Source organism: Pagrus major, chromosome 6, assembly GCF_040436345.1.
Source record: "Pagrus major chromosome 6, Pma_NU_1.0".
In the NCBI taxonomy this organism is placed as follows: domain Eukaryota; kingdom Metazoa; phylum Chordata; class Actinopteri; order Spariformes; family Sparidae; genus Pagrus; species Pagrus major.
Genome location: NC_133220.1, coordinates 31,206,618 through 31,223,768, shown reverse-complemented (window position 1 = coordinate 31,223,768; position 17,151 = coordinate 31,206,618). Strand labels below are relative to the sequence as shown.

The window sequence follows — 17,151 nt, the reverse complement described above, 5'->3', positions numbered from 1 at the left end:
TCTGGCCTGCAGAAATGTGACATATGAACCCTGCTTGCATAAGCTGCATAAACACCCACCTTCCCGAGGGGCTTGTGTATTCATATTTGGATTTTATTATGTATTGTAAAAATAAATCACCAGTTTAGGGTGGCAATGCGGAGCTGGTGAATTCATATAGTAGTCTTATAATGTTCTCAGTTATGTCGGGTGTAATCAATCAGATTTTCAAGTGGAGTATATTTTCTGTCTGGACAGTATTTTCCTGTTTTGTAGACTCCAAGAGAGAAGTTGTGAGATTGTTGCATGCAGCATTTTGCGCTTATCTTCACTTCATTATATGGAGGCTCTTTTTTGTATTGTTGATTTAGTGGCTCTAAAACCTTTTGACATTTTCTATGAAACCATATTTAGCCAGTCCTAGATCACGACAGCAATTTAGGTCTAAACAAATTCGAATTATGATGTAACATATCATTAAAAAGTTATATTAATTATAGTTAAGTTGCTCCAATTAATATATTTATACTCACAATTAATCAAGTGCTCTGTAAAGTGAAAGTCACGACACAACAAGTCATGGTGAGAAGACCAGAGAGAATTACGACCTCAATGCAGCGCCCCTCAGCTTTATGAGACATCTTTCAGGTCATTGTTTTGTTTTTATGGTTTGCAACTTACACCATACCTTTGATGGCTACCTGTGTAGGCTATGCAGTAAGCTACACTGTGGCTGCTGTGTGCCTCCTCAAAAATGTAACTACTCAGCAGGGCTATAGAGAAACCATGTGGGGAGCACAGGCTGCTTGCGTTTCCTGTTTTGACAGTGAAGACACTATAAAGCAAGTTGAGCAAGTTCTGTTATCTTCCCCTTTTCAACAGCACACATCTAGGAAAGCTGTTTTCACTGCAAATCTTCAGCTCATCACAACCCATTATCACAGTGAATGAAACAATGTAGAGATTTAAAAATGAAGCTAGATAAAGCCTCCAACTGATCAGATCGCCCATCCCTAGTCGTGCCTTGCTATATATGCAAAAATGTCATCAAAGGTACTTCAAAGGTAAATGTAAATGTTCACTTATTGTCATTTGACAACACCAGGGCTGTAAAACAAAACTGTGTTTAGCACCTATGCTACTTAACAGAAAAAAAACAGAAGGACAAGGTATTTCATTCAAATGAGGGTGGAGGACAAAGTCTCACAGCCTGGGGAATGAAGCTGCTCTGTAGCCTGGTGGTACGGCAGTGGATACTTCTGTATCTTTTGCCAGATAGCAGCAGGGTGAACAGACTGTGGCTGGGGTGGGTGTTGTCTTTTAGTATCCTTTGGGCTCTGTGCAGACATCTCACTTCACTGATATCACTGATGCTCTGTAGATGGGTACCATGATGTTCTGGGCAGTTTTAGTCACACGTTGTAGAGCCTTCCTACCCTGGGCTGTGCATGAACCATGCCAGTTTGTGATGTTTCAAGACAGGATGCTACCCACTGCTCCTCTGTAAAAGTTGCCAAGAATTTGTCCCTAAATGCATCCTGTGCAGATGCAAATGGAGCACTGAAGCTGTTGCTGCCGCTGTCCTGCTGTCTGTGTGTGTGTGTGTTTTAAACATTCCCACAGTGCACACTGTATGGTGTCACAACTGCATCATGCACAGCTAAAACGACAGTATGCATTACCATAAAGGTTCTATGTATGAGAGTTTGAACATAAAAAGCAGCAAACAACTACTTCCTATGTAAAGATATAATGGAGTGATGGCGTCATCGGCATACGTTTTCCAGTATGTTGTATGGATGGAGACAATTTCTGAAATGGTGCTTAAACTTTTGTCTGGACAGAGATTCTTTTCTTTCTAAACCCTGTTTACAAATCAATCCATGTACATGTGGACTAGGCCTAAGAGTGGCCTCAACTTGCGGCACTTTAAAAGCAAGAGGGCAGAGTGCAGTACAAAGATTTAAGCTGAAGGCATTCCCATTCAATTGAAACTATCTAACTTTAGCGACCTAAAGCATCATTTACTTAATAGTTTAGTTAGCTAGTGATAGCAGGATAGCTAGCAAGCTAATAATCATGCTAGTTCTCTTGGCAGATCAAAGATCTCCCTCCCTACCAACGTTAGCAATGTTACGTACAGCGCTAGAAACGTGTAGAGCCTAAATAAATATAATATTTACACTTCAAATTCTGTGAATGAAACGCACAGTATGTTCTTTCTTACACTAGGGGTAACAAAAAATATAGGTAACATGTTTTTTTTCATCACCGTTAAACAACCACTGACTGATGGAAAATCTATGTGACTCAGTTCACGTACGAGGTCATGTGTTAAAGTTTTATTCACAATATTTTTGGTCATGTCTGCAGACTTTCTCTCTCTCTGAATTTCTCCTTGACGTTAAAGCGACAGAAAACCAAAAGAAGAAAAAACATCGTTATCTTGAGCGAAATAACAGATTTCTCTAGGTTTGAACATGGAAATATTTGGGATAATGTAAGAACACATCTCAACAAAATAGACCATATATTACAGGTCAAGTCGTTTTTATATATATTAGTGCAGTAATGTTACATTATATCTTAAACGGTTTATTTCGACCGAACGAGAGTTTGTGATCGTTGGAACAGTAGAAAGACTAACCAAGACAGTTTTGAAGAGTTTTTAATTTGTTTCTATTTTCAATGAAATAACCATCTGCGAGTCAAAACGACTGTTTGGAGGCGTGGCCGCGCGAGAATCTGTTTTGGTGTGAGATGCTGGTGCTCTAGTGCGACATCTAGTGGCACAAAATGTCGTATATGGAACCCTCAAAAAAGGCCAGTAAAATAACAACTCTTTTCTGAAAGCCATGTTGGCACATATTAGCACAGCAGCACCATGAGAAACCCTATCATGTTAAAAATAAATAAGATGGACTCCCCATTCATCAAATGAACGACACAAATCACATACATTTGCAGCAAACAAAGCAGTAAGATGTGTCTAATTCATTGTTTTCAATGGATAGAAAAGCCAGCCCCCACAGCCTGTCCTGAGATGTTTACGTACGCAAATTCAGTCTGACAGTTGGGAAATGTTTGTCTGATGCATTTGAGGAAAAACAGGGGCTTTGAAGTGCTGTATTTGCTCCCTCTGGAATAATATCTCTGAGTAATCTTAGCTCTTGGAACAGGTCCTGCACGTTCATCTCCTGAGAATCGGTCGTGCTCAGTGCTTCTCTCAGTCTGATGCGGTGCCCTTGTGGATCAATATCTTCTGTTTCACACAGTTTAGTCAGTTCAATCCAAATATTATGTCAAACTCCCAATAAGGATAACCTTTAACCTTTCATATGCGTACTGTGGATTTGCTAACTCATCTGGGACCTATGATTGTTACCCAGAATGGAACAACTGCATAGGTTTTTCTTGTAATTCGACCTGTCACAAGGCAGACAGGAAGTGTGCATGAAGTGTGTTGATAAAAAGATAAAGAATATAATAAAAACAAACATTGTGAGGCCCTGTGCTCTCGCACGGTCCTTGTGACAGCTATGATTGTGCACATGAACAAGAAACTGACAGTCACTAATTGTTGTCAAAAATCCAACAATGTGTCTTTGACTGAATGGTGTGGAAATTATAAATCCAAGGATGTCTTTGTAAATATTACTTTGAGGAGTACTTTGTAAGGGTGAATTACAGCACTTCGCTGTTTAAAAGTCGAGCAATCAAAGGAAGAAAATGGAATAACAATGTCACCAAAACCAATCAACCCATCTTTGTTTCCTCAGTTGAGCACACTCAAATCAAAATGAAAAGATTGTTTTGGTAAGCGCCTGGGCATATTATATCCATGAATGAAAAAATAAAAAAAGCTGAGGATAGAAAAATGGTCTACTCAAAATTACAGTTTTCAGTGCGATGCAATAACAGCTCTGTGTGCAACATGAAAAACACCAAAACAAATTTTGCTGTGGAAAAAATAGTCTCGATCATAAATTGCTGATGCTGTAACACCCGTTTCATCACACCATACAGTATCATCACAGCTACTCAGGCTTCTGTCGAAAGTGCCCGGTCGTCTTGCTGGCTAGGCAATTGTAGCTGTCAGTCACCTGAATAATGTGGAAGACGGCGGTGGTATTTCAGACAAGAGCAAGGGATTTTATCATCTTTCCTCCAGTAGGTCACACAGCAAATGACTAATTTTAGCAAAGGTGGGGTAAAGACAGCGACTGCTTTTTCTGACGAGGCTTTGACTGAGCATCGCCGGAGAAGATATCAGGTTCATGGCTGTCTGATTATCCCCCCTGACATCCTGAAAGTGAGCCTACAAGCAGTTTGCTCGGGCTGGGAGGCTCACAGCGACAGACTTCAATAGGAAATGTGGCAGAACATAAGAAGAAGCTGCACAATAGAGTTACTATATAAAAAATTCATGCCATTTTGTTGCTTCCACGGTTGAAGCTCTTCAGAGGTTCCGGTACCGGCTTCTTGGAAGAAGGCTGATGAAGAGAGAAGTCTGCTCTCGGCTCTCAGGAGATTTTAAATGTCACTCTCAGTGAGAGCCTGCAGGGAGGAAACTGGCTAACATATAGATTATATTCACGTCTGATGCTGTGGAGTCTTTAACAATGGCTCTTTCATGCACATTTCATGTTTTTCCAGCAGCACAAGGATCAAATGCCTGCTTGCAATTAACTTGTTGAGAGAGAGAGAGAGAGAGAGAGAGAGAGAGAGAGAGAGAGACTGTCAAAAGGTAAGATCACAACCCTCAACCTGTGCCAAAAGCTCAAGTCTAAATTTAATTTGTAAGGATGAAGAGGCCTTCAAAGCCTCTTAACACAACAAAGGACAATGGATTTGGGGGTCTAAGCGACGGTCAACATCAATTGACGGCAGTCCATCTGCTTAAGTCATCCTGTCCAACCACAGAAAAACACAAACACACACACACTCACAACCCCAGTGTGAAGACATGAGCCTTGTCTGTTGATTGAGGAGACTAAAAACGATATGAAGCTTCTTAAAACAATGTTCCACATAAATTCAGACATTCATTTTTTAAAAAAAAAAAGGTGTGTGTTACTCGATGATCTGCCAAATAATGTGACATTTGCAGTGTTTTTCAATTTTGGGAGATCAAATGGGAAAACAAACACACAAAAAATGTTGATGGATGTTGAATCACAAATCGGCCAATAGGTGCAAATCGGCCAATAGGTGCAAATCGGCCAATAGGTGCAAATCGGCCAATAGGTGTCGCTTTTATTGCTAAATGACGAACGAACAGCTTGACTGCCTTCATTTAAATGACGTTTAACCCCTTCCTGTACTGTCCCAGGTAAGTGGCACACCCTGACGCGCGTGGACTGCGAGGGCCCGTTCATCGCTGCTTGCAGCTTTAATTCTAATGTGATGCTGAACAGTTTGATGAATAATAATGCATCAGATGTTATATTTTTGAGCAGCATGTCCTGAACAGGAACTAGCTATATTAAAACCGAGGCAGAAAAATATATTGCATGCAAGTGGGAGGGGGTGGCATTCTGGAAAATATCTCAGAGAGCTATATGTCAGGGAAACTATATTTCAACATGGCTCAGAGGGACATTCAATTGATTTAGAGCAGCTGCATAAAGTTAGGGGACTTTAGAGGGAAAGATTTTTTAAAAATGGTTGAAATCGATGCAGCAGAGGCCCATATATTGAGACTTTTAGCCCCTAGTATGACCCAAAAACACTCAATCCTACACTTCCCACAATGCGACTGGATAGCTTCTGTCGTTAGACCCTCGCTGACTGCTGAGCTTTGTTTTTTATGCTGCACACTGCCAAGTTATAATGCAGACTTTGTAATCTCCAAGCACAAGCCCAGATAACCCTAATGACATCACCAAGGTTATTTACCCCTACATTAGGGAGTCCTCTGTGGCTCCTCCAGAGGACATTAAAACTGTTTTCACAGGCTAAGTCACACCGCTCGTGATACATAAACTTGACTTGATGTTTTCCCTTTTTAAAAAACATCCCATCCACTCGAAATGTATTTAACATTGGGCCAAAAAGCTTAGTTAACTTATTTCCTCAGATCCATGATGAGAATTTAAGATAGATTAGATCAAACTCTGATATTGATCTCTGTGGGAAATTCTAATGAAATTAGGTAATGGAGTACATTATTCTCTGTTTTCATTACTGTGGTGCTGAATCCTGGAGCAGACTTCTGTTCGTGAACACTGGGGAGCAATTGTCTGTGCTGCTTCTTCATCACTCCCCGTACATCAGAGCCCTCAGATTAATCTCCATTAATACTGGAAGGCTTGTTTGCATGCTGAAGGCCTGTTGTCAAAGCTCATGAGAAGTTTTGATTGCTGAGGCTGTTCACAAAACAGTTATGCAGTTGAAATGAGTGCCGTTTGTATGTCCCATGACAGTGTCAAATCTCAGCTGACAGCTCCTCTGTCCAAAAGGGGGTTTGACAGAACTGCATAGTGAAAATCTAACAACATTGATCTGCACACAAAGTGGGTGTACAAATAACCATAGAGGACACAACTGCACCTGTTTTGAAAGCTGAGACATTTCAATTTCAGGATGCAAATATCTTGGGATTTCTACTGCTAAAGGGTCATGCACTGCAAAAATCAAGAATCACCTCCTGGAGAGCAAAACAATCCCTGCACACAATGCAGTTTCAAACACATAGGATTCAAGTCCCAGCTGAGCATCAGCCGAAACCAAAGCTATAGAAATGTTAAACTCCAGACAGCGACTGTCAGTATGTCTCTGTTAAAGGGAAAGTAACATCATGAGATCATCAAGCCTATCATTTACATGTCACACTTGAGATGTTTCCTTACATGATGATTCTGGTTGTTAAGTTCTGTCAGTCAAGGCTGAACAATTTGTGGTAAATAAGTACTTGTGGTGTCATTTAATGCTAGGGTTGGTAAGTTATTCTAGACGCAGGGCTGTTCCAGGCCCGTAATAAGCCCGCCCAATCGTCTCATCTGACCCGTATGATTAGATTGGACAGGCTACCTCTCTGTTTACCTGAATGCACTCTGCCCATGCACTCATTGCGCATGACCGGAGTCTTCCAGGAGGCTAGCGGGATGTATTGCGAAAGCAATTAGCGAGCTAGTCACATGAGAATGGAAGAGAAAGTGCAGCCAAAATGTCCCAAGACTAACCTGCTCGCCTGACAGCGGTGAGTACTAACAACAGCCATGTTCGTCAGAGTTGGATATGGTTAGCGATGAAAATGATGTGCTGTGCTCACAGTACACAGCCCTCGAGTCTGTAGTTCAGTAACTACTGTAGCTAGCATAGTAACACTAGGTACACAGCCCCTGAGCCAAAGAATAAGTGAGCAGCAGCAGCAGTATCCGAGTGTTGTTCAGCTGCTAACCAAGTAGCACAGTGTTCTTCAATCCTGGTCCTTGGGGCCCCACTGTCCTGCTTATTTTAGATGTTTCTCTGCCCCAGAACACGTGATTCAAATGATTAGCTCGTCATCAAGCTGCTGAAGCCTGATAATGACCCATTCATTTGAATTAGGTGTTGGGGCATGGAAACATGCAGGGCAGGGGATCCCGAGGACCAAATTGAAGGACTGAGCCATGCTAACTCAGCTAACACAAGGCACACGGATACAGCAGTAAGGAGAAACTGTCACACCAGGTGGCTTTTTCAAACTGAGGTATGTTTATGATGGCTATTTTGCTTGTGTTTATATGATGGACATTTAACAGAGATGTTAATTTATGTATTAATTAGATCCAAAAAACATTTATGTGTTTTAGAAGAGTGATTCTGGAGGGAGGCCTGAAGTGAGGAGGTGGCATTTTTTAGGTTGGATACTTTCAAAAGTATCTTGTCTTGCTGGTTCCTTGCCAACCGCACCTTTATAAGGTGCAATATGTAAGAAATTCCATTAAAAAATTAAAAAATTCACTAAATTATCAACAGTATGTGAAGATATAACAGTACTGACATTATGTCAAAGTTGTCTATATGTTGCCTGCAGAGATATCTATTGAAGTTAGCATGCTAACCAGCTACCCCCTAGCCAGTTTGTACCGAGGTGGTAACCCGATAGTAAATGAGTCAAGAAGAGTAAGCTACTATGACTGCTACCTGCACAGTTAACTGAGCTTACTAGCTAACATTAGCGACAGTAAGCAGCAGTAAGCAGCAGTTAACAGTAACTCTGGTAATATGATGCCCCCTACTTGTTGAAAATATGATTCTTACATATAGCACCTTTAAATTGCCATGTTTTTTTTTCTATAAATCAAACTACAGACCTGTATTTGTGGATATACTGTAATACTCAACAAGATATGATACGAAAATGTATCTTGTTTCTAGATTATTAGAATCAGATAAAATAATGCACATGCTGGTTGTTCAGTCACAAAAAGGTTCTAAGCCTCTAAGGCCTGGACTACACGTACATGGATATTTTTTTAAGCGGATATTTTCGTCCTCGTTTTAAAAAAAATCTCTGTCCACACCACAGAAATATCTCTGTCCATACAAAAAGGCAAATCTGAAAACGATCGCCTCTGAAGCCTGCAATGCCATGCCCGGCCAATAGGTGGCGATTAGCAAAATGTAAAATACCACAGAAGAATAACATTATGAGCATGCGCAGTCAAACGGTCCAGAAGAAGCAGTCAAACGGCGGCAGTTAGAGTAAGAAGATATGGCGAAGAAAACGAAAATAGAATCTTTTGTGTGGACCGACGATGAAGTGGAGTTGTTGCAACAACATTACGTTCATGTGTAGAGCTGAGATGAGACCTAAGAGTGCAAAGCACACATAGATAGCCCGGTACATGTCGGCCATTGTTGTTGCCAACCGTTTTGCTTCAATGCACATGTGCGAACGGCTTGTCGCTAGGCGCTTGACATCATCGCGTCAACACCAGCTCCGTTTAACATCGCTACATGGTTCCACTCAATCGGATATTTTTTTATTTCTCCACTTTTTTATCCGTTTAAAAATATCTCCCTTTATGTGGGTGAAATCGCCGTGTTCATGTGGTTGAGAGGCCCAATTGGACAGAAAAATGTGCGTTTAGGAATATATCGTATTCGTGTAGTCCAGGCCTAAGTTATCCTGCCTAGTGCCTTTTCCTTTTTCAATTTTAGCTCATATTTCCTCAGATATTACTGTACATGAGTGGTATAATTTGACTACTCTAAAATATTCAAATAGAATCATGGCATCATATATCCTGATAACAACTACTGTACACAGTGGTTTTCTCAATTATGGTAATAATGAAACTGCTGGAAAGACACTTCTGGCAGTGTTTTAAACCTGATACAGCGAACAGCTCGGTACTGTGGCTGCTTGACCTTCACGTTATCTTCACAGACTGACAGAACAAGTTGTTTTCATGGAGTTAAGGTTAGAATGATGATTTTATGTTGTTAAACATTTAATTGATACATTCTGACAATTCTGTTCGCCAGCTGTCTGCTATTTTCACTTGACAACTGCAGAGCAAACTGCTAGGTACCTGTCGGAAATTGATGTGATACAATTACTTAAACTGTTTCTGCAGAGGAAGACTTGCCACTATGAAGGTCTCATAATACAGAGTGGTGTGTTGTTTCCCACCAAACCATGGTGTATCCTTGTACCCTTGACCAAAGGTACAGACACTAGATGAAAACAGGATATTACCCAAGCAATGGCATGATTTTCTTTTATATTGTTTAATCAACTCACAGACAGTAATGACTGAGTTATGACAACTATTATTATAGAGGGTGAATCAGCAGGCGGCAGCTTAAACCTTTAACTCTAATTATGCAAGTTATAATTAAAATCGCAAATCTTGCTATCCGAAAATGACACTGAAATCAAAAAAGTGATATCAATTTTAAAAAAATGAATCATTCGTCCATACTATCAGTAATAACACTGTACTCACCAAGCTATTAGCTGAGATCTGGGAGCAAAGTTAAGAAGTCTGAAAGGGTAAGAATTACGGTCAGTCAGACTGCAATACAGATTTTAAACTACACCTCAAATTAGCCAAACATGCCAATTTTTTGGGTGCTCCCTTTACATACTTTATAGCTCTTTATACTGGACTTTATACTTCTGCTTCTTTTTTATACTTCATTTGACTTCCTCCTTTGATGCTGTAATAATTACCATGACCTATAGTGGATTACAATAAATGTAAATATGAGTCTCAAGTATGAAAGCGACACAACCCACACACGTGACTTCAAAAATGCTCGACTAGACTCGACTGGTCCAAGGTTTGAACTCCCCTATTTTTCTGCAAAAGCATCTCCCTTCTCTTTTTGGAGCAACCACAATGTGGGATCCTGCCTCCACTTGTAACATGTACTCGATAGTAAGACATGAAGCCTAATGGAAATCTTCATCAGTTAACTGTGGAACTGTGTTGGTCTTGCTAAAATCACCTAAGCTGTGTTGGAAGGGCCTGGATAGCTCAGACGGTAGAGCATCAGACTTTTAATCTGAGGGTCCAGGGTTCAAGTCCCTGTTCAGGCGCAACAAGGATCCTTGCAATGGTTCTACTGTTTAGCCTTTCGGCACGGCACACACCAATGCTCTTGCAGCCCAACTGCTGAACGTTCATGAACCAACAATTGTTGACCTTCTCTTAAGAGGTCCATTAGACTTAAGGCTGAAACATGATTTCTGCAAGCCCTTAATCAGCCCAGATTTGTCTCAGGGAATCCTGGACTGTGACTGCCACTGGACAAATTCAAAGGATTTAAGATAGACTACCAAATGCAAAATATTAACGTACTTTCATCATGTAATGGAACGGTGAAAAGTGCAGATTTTTCCCAAAATGTTTGCCAAAATAGCTCAGCTGGAGTGCATTAGACTGAAGATCTAAAGGTCCCTGGTTCGATCCCGGGTTTTGGCCAAGGCAACCTACGCTATGTGAAGCAACAACACATTCTTGAGGTACAGTAAAAATGTCATGACAGAGCTTTTAAAGTGAACCTGAAGGCCTCCTGCCCTGCAATGGAACAGCCATATAGATTGGCTGGATGTTGCACTTTCTGGTCCACGTTTTACAAATTGCTTGTTGTTGAATGCGTGTTTGACTGCTGATTATTGAACCATTTTAAAAGGTGGAGTTTGTGCCACACTGCAACTAGCCAAAATGATTGTTTTTAAAACACTTTAATAAGCTGCTTGCATAGTGGTCACAATGGTGGTTTTTCAGATGAGGACAGGCTGAATAATATGTGTTCTAGATGTAATTTGGTCCAGTAGTCTACAAAAAAGTAAAAAAAGTAATAGAAAAACTAATGACATGTAATATGTTTCATTACTTTGACGTAGTTATTGCAATAGTTACTTTACTTATTACATTTTAAACAGGCTATCTTTAATCTTTTACATTTAAATCGTAACTTTTTCAATACTGACAATAAAAGCAGAGCTTTAGTAAACTGGAATGTTTTACAATTAAAGAAGGCTCAACAGCCCCCAAATATTCATAAAAGGTTGGGTTGTTACATCTTAAAATTACTCATCCAAACAGCAGCATCCCCTACAGTCTCCTTTACCCTTGCCCTCTCACGCACCCCAAACTCACATCCCTCAGCCTCAGTGGTTTCAATTAATTTGGCTCCCACTGAGTCTCAGCCTGAGAATATCAACCCAGGAGACAAGACACCCATTACTTCCAGGGCTCCAGCTCCATTTATACTATACGGCTGAGGAAAGGATGCTCAGAGGGTAATAACACAGTTCTCGACATCTGGAATGAGAGTTGTATACGCACATCTATTTTCATTTTTGGCTACAATGACATTTGCCAATTGACTAAAAACTGGGGCTTGTGGATACAGAAATACAAAAATAATTTTAAAAAGAACAGTCAGAGAAACCTGGATGGTGCGTTGTGTGTGTTTCTAGCACAGGTGCTCAAGTACACCCTGAGCATGGAGATGTGCTGAAGGTTGCATGACCGTGTCCTTGCACTTCTGGGTGATTGGTCTATATTTGGTAAGCAAGCCACCTGGATCCTTAGTCAGACACTAACAAGCTAACTGCCTGTCATTTTAACCAGGGACACCTATGTCAAGCTGTAACAATGAAGGTGAAACTGTGGTGAAAATACCATAGATGCAAACAATGTTGCAGGAAATAGTTAAAGTGGAATTGAGAAATGTTTCATGAAAATTACGCAGCTAGTTGGGTAAGAGATTGAACATCTAGCGTATACTGGTAAATATTTTTTTCACTGAAGAGACATTTCTCAGGACAGCCCTGAAATTTTTGTTGCTCTTAAAAGAATGCAAACGGCAACATTAGGTCCGCCCCTCACGGCCGCATTTAATGCTTATCCAAGTCAACAGTGCCACATCCTTTTTAACAGCAATGCACAGCAGGGGTGAGAGCACACATTCAAAAGGGTGCACATGACAAGTACAATTTGAGCAAAATACAATACCAAAGTGCCAAAGACACAATCCCACCGCCTGAAAACGTAAGTTGTCAATCTACAATAGCACAAAACTGTCATAAACATAAAACTGTGCGTTATTTTCTATTCTACACTTTGTTGTTTCTGTCATTTTCATTTAAGACTACAACAAAAACATGCAGTACACAAGTTCACTAGCACTAGCTGTATTTGCTATCACACAGCAAGATGTGAAGAGTGAAATCAAAAATTCTTCTGGCCTGAACATTAAGAAACTCTGAATTTGGGTCTGGTAGTAAGCTTGAATTTCAAACTTTCCGCCATCTCTACAATACAGGATTTTAACACTGGGAGAGTATGTGCAGGAGCCATAGGGGCCATACAAATGTTATAATCTTGAACAAAATCATTCTTTCTAGGTTTTTTTCCGAAACTGATACTAGTATTTAAATTCCTAAAATACTGCCTAAAATGCTGGAATTGGTACTGTCTACGCACAGATCTTATTCCATACTGTTTAATTATTAAAAACAGGACCTTTTTTCCGATTAGCGTCCTGCACACCTGTATCAAATTTAACAGATTTTTTTAATTGCACAAGTAACCAATATCCATTACCTACAAACAACTTGTGTAACTAGTACAAATCCATAACGTTCTGTACAAGGTTTGTAATATTTGTGTTATGAATATAACATATAAATAACATGTTTAACTTTTGTCAGGGTTGATACCGATCCCGATTATTAGTAGTCAAGCAGGCCGATAACCGATATACATTTTCAGTAAAAATAAAAATCTTAGTGTTAAAGTTGAGAATAACCAGTGATGGAATGTAACTAACTACAATTTACTCAAGTACTGTACTTCAGTACAATTGTTCTTTATACTTCAGCTTCTCCACATTTATTTGATAACTTCAGTTACTAGTTACTTTGCTGATTCAGATTATTCCGTGTTGATAGGCTAACACCAATGATAACACCAATCACACTGTCTTGTGTGATAATCGGCCAGACTGCTAATCGGTCTACCCATACACTAGAGGAAAGGTTAGTTACTTTAGTAAGTATCATCCCCTAGGGAAGATAATTGTCTCTCTGAAGTTTTATGGTAGCAGTTGCTGAAATATTTTAGTCTGAGGCAAAGTGATCGACCGATCAACTTTATGATGTCAAAATCACTGTGTGCTTACTGTTGCTAACCCTGAACAATGAAAAGACAGTTTCTGAATGCAGAGAAGTCACTCCAAGTCAAGTCTATTTAAGCTAATATCACATACAGTGTCCCGAGGCACTTTGAAAACCTACAACATCAGTGGTTCCTGACCCTGCACAAGCTCTCTAAGAAAACAAGGAAAAACCCGCAAATGGAAGAAACACTGAGACGGGAGGAATTGTTTTCTGTGGCAAACACGATAGCACACGGCTGGGAAACACACTGTGATTTTCATGCAGTAATCATAAGAGCAAAGGTCGCTGGAGTCAAGCAACACATTTCATCATCCATTATACATGAAGCTACGGCTAAGTAACAGTGCAGCTCCTGGGCCTCTGCTGCTGTTGTGTATGGAGATTACGAGTCGGTGTGAAAATGGATGTTTCTGTGTCTAAGAGCCACATTCCCTGAAAGCCCATTCTTACTCTCCTGAACTCCCCTGAATGGCTGTGCTCTTTATCCGTGCTAAAGTCCTGTGACTTTGCTCTGCTCGCCATCATTTAAGACGAGGTTTACTCTAAGTCTATTTGAAGCTCAGAGCCATCAAAGCTCACACTGTCGAGCCTTTCACACTGGTGGCCTCCACATATTCTTCATGTTGCAGCTCCATTAGACAAGCTTGGCTCTTAATTGCGTGGCACTATCTGGCACATACAGGGGAACTGTGTTGCTGCAGTCAGCAGTCCAAAAGGCTCATTTTCACTTCCCTGTCGGTGCTTCACCACCGTAGACGAGAGACTTCCTGCGGAGACACCTTTAACATCCTCTTGTCACTTTAATTGATGGCAAAATTGCTACTGGTGATCATTAACAACTTGGAGCACTTCTGACTGCAGGTGGCTCTGCGTTGAGAGGCTTCTACTCGTTTATCATTCACTGAAGTCTTTCCTTTTACCTCAATTAATGATAATGAACGCCAGATTTTCTCCACATGTGTCATTAACTGTGATATCAGTTAATGGTGCAAATACACAAATAATCATAATGAATGTAAAACTGCATCGTAAAAATCTGCTCATTTAACTTTTCAGGTTAGGCCTTCCAATGAAGATGGCCACACACTGCAAAAGTAATATAAAGAAACAACATTTTTAAAGATTTTTAAGCAGTATCCAACAATTTTCAATGCTTTTGCCAGACAAGGACGTTGATAATTGGTGAATAGTCGAAACACAAAATCCACTTACTTAGCTGTAACCAGAGCTTTTGACTGTATCCAACAGTATTCTGCAGCGAGTAGAACCTGCTCAGGTATCGTGTGGCTTAAGTGCAGTACAGGACCTAAGCGGCGTGATAACAGGTTTAGGATATTCACCACATATGTAAGTGTCCTCAAGGCCAAAAATAAATCTCTGTGCTCATTAACATTAACTCCAGTCCATTCACATTGCCCTTTCAGTGCGGAATCATGCGGCGATAATCGGCCTCGACGTCTGTGGGAAAGTTATAGATGCAGCGACATTTCTGCCCGAAAAACAGAAAAACAGTCTGTCCCCAGCAGCAGTCAGGTAGCTCCCGCAGTTGACTGACGGTGATTATGTGACGCGATTCAAAAAAAAATCACCACGCCTGTGAGCCCTCTGAGACTTTGCATTATTGATGGCGATTATGTAATTATGTAATTTAGAGCAAAAAGCGTAACTTTGTCATTTTCCAGGATGCATGGTGGGTCAGAATCTCATTCACAACACTTATATAACTGCATCCATATGATTATAACAGTCAGCCAGTACATATTTAGATTAACAGGTGGACACCGGGGTAGCATGTTAAAAAAAAAGCACACAGATCTCAACGTCATGATGTGTACCATCACGCCTCTTTCGGTTCCACAGCGCCGGCGTGCTGTATGAATTGACAAACTGGTGCGGCTTTAAGTCGAAACTGCTTGGTTCGGTGTGAACAAACAAAGGTGGCGTTAAGGCGAGCCTTCGTTGCGGCGACAATGCAGAGTCTCTGTGTGGAAAGGGTGATAGATGATGGTGAATTCTACAAAACCCTGCATTATGTTAAGGCCAGTTCAGACCAAAGATTTGCAAAGAGATGCGTTGAAACTTGCAACTACTTGCCATGTGCTGGTCTGAAAACCTGCCAGTTCACACCAATGCCACTAGATGAGACAGTGTATCATCTCAATTGCAGCGACTCTCTACTTCCTTGTTAACGGCCGACTTTTCGGACTTTTTTATAACTGTTTTTCAGTGCCTTAAAATATGAATGAGCACAGTGATACTGTTGTGAGTTACTATTTGCAGTTGCATTTGTAGTAGTGATGAAATGGTGAAATCGGAAGGTGTGTGACCCCGCAAAGCAAGCTGTGTGGGAGAGAAAAGAAAGGGCGGTGGAGAGGTGTGGTTGAGTGAAAGAGAGAGCAAGCGGTGAAGAGTGGCTGTGAATGCAAGAGGAGCAGAAGAAGAGCAGTGAAGTTGTAAATTAAGCAGTAGGCGCTGATTGCATTGATTACACGCATTATGTTCTCAAACCAGCCACAGGCAACACCATCAGCCGACCTGAATCTTTGGTCTGAACTGGGCTCTACATTCTATAGAATATACTATATATAGAATACAGAATTACTTTCTTTTTACAATATCCCTGCATGGAAACTAAGGTATGGTTTAAGGTCAAGAAAAGGTCATGGTTATTAAATAAAAAGACTGAAAATTCATGTTTCCAACAATTTTCAAACCCAGACAAATCCAAGTTTAATCAAGGTAATGGTCACCTGTCGCTACTTATAGGGAAGGGAAGTCCGTGACAAGACTACACAAGATGAATAGGACTTTATAACAGCACCTTGTTTGTGAACATTTGTGCCTGATTGACATCAGATAGATTATAATTAGGAGCAGTGGTTGTTTAATGGTGTGTGTTCACCGGTGACAAATCTGGAAAAAATCCACAGCAGGCCTACCACACAAAAGGTTGACTTAAAACCAACCAAACCCTCAATTATTCACTATACTACAATTTTATTTAATCACTGATGCACATATTTTTGACCAGAATATATCCTGATGCCAGTTTTACAAATATCCATTAGTGAACAACCACATAGGCAACTTTTGAAAAGCAATATCAAGATTGTGTTCCCTGGACAACTGAATTGGCCACCGCTCAATACTCTGAACCCATCATAAACAAGAAGCCACATGCACTCTGCGTGACTAGTGTTTTACAGTTCATGAGGCACACGTTGGGTCTATGGCCTGCCATTATGTGGTCGTGGAGGTTTGTGGCTGCACACACACAAGCAGGTAGAGCAGTGTGAAATTAGTGCAGAGGTATTATATCAGGGTTTACGTGCACTCTGTGGAAAGAGAGTTGTTCACTGTAGGGAGCAACACTGGGGCCTCTGCCCCTAATGATAGGTTCAGTGAATTGATTGAAGATATTATCAATGGAAGTGGAGAATTTTCTCATCCTGTATCATCTATGAGTAGTAAAATATTTGCAAAATGGCTTAATACTGTAGATTGTGTCGGGGTAGGGCATTTCAGTGAAAGAAATACCAGAA

The 17,151-nt window shown here is 40.5% G+C and overlaps 2 non-coding genes across 2 annotated transcripts; both read left to right on the top strand.

Moving 5' to 3' along the window:
* Positions 1 to 10,443: 10,443 nt before the first annotated feature.
* Positions 10,444 to 10,516, top strand: trnak-uuu (transfer RNA lysine (anticodon UUU)). The gene has a single exon. It is a non-coding gene; the product is annotated as a tRNA-Lys (tRNA).
* Positions 10,517 to 10,829: 313 nt separating this feature from the next.
* On the top strand, positions 10,830 to 10,901 carry trnaf-gaa (transfer RNA phenylalanine (anticodon GAA)). The gene has a single exon. It is a non-coding gene; the product is annotated as a tRNA-Phe (tRNA).
* Positions 10,902 to 17,151: the final 6,250 nt, after the last annotated feature.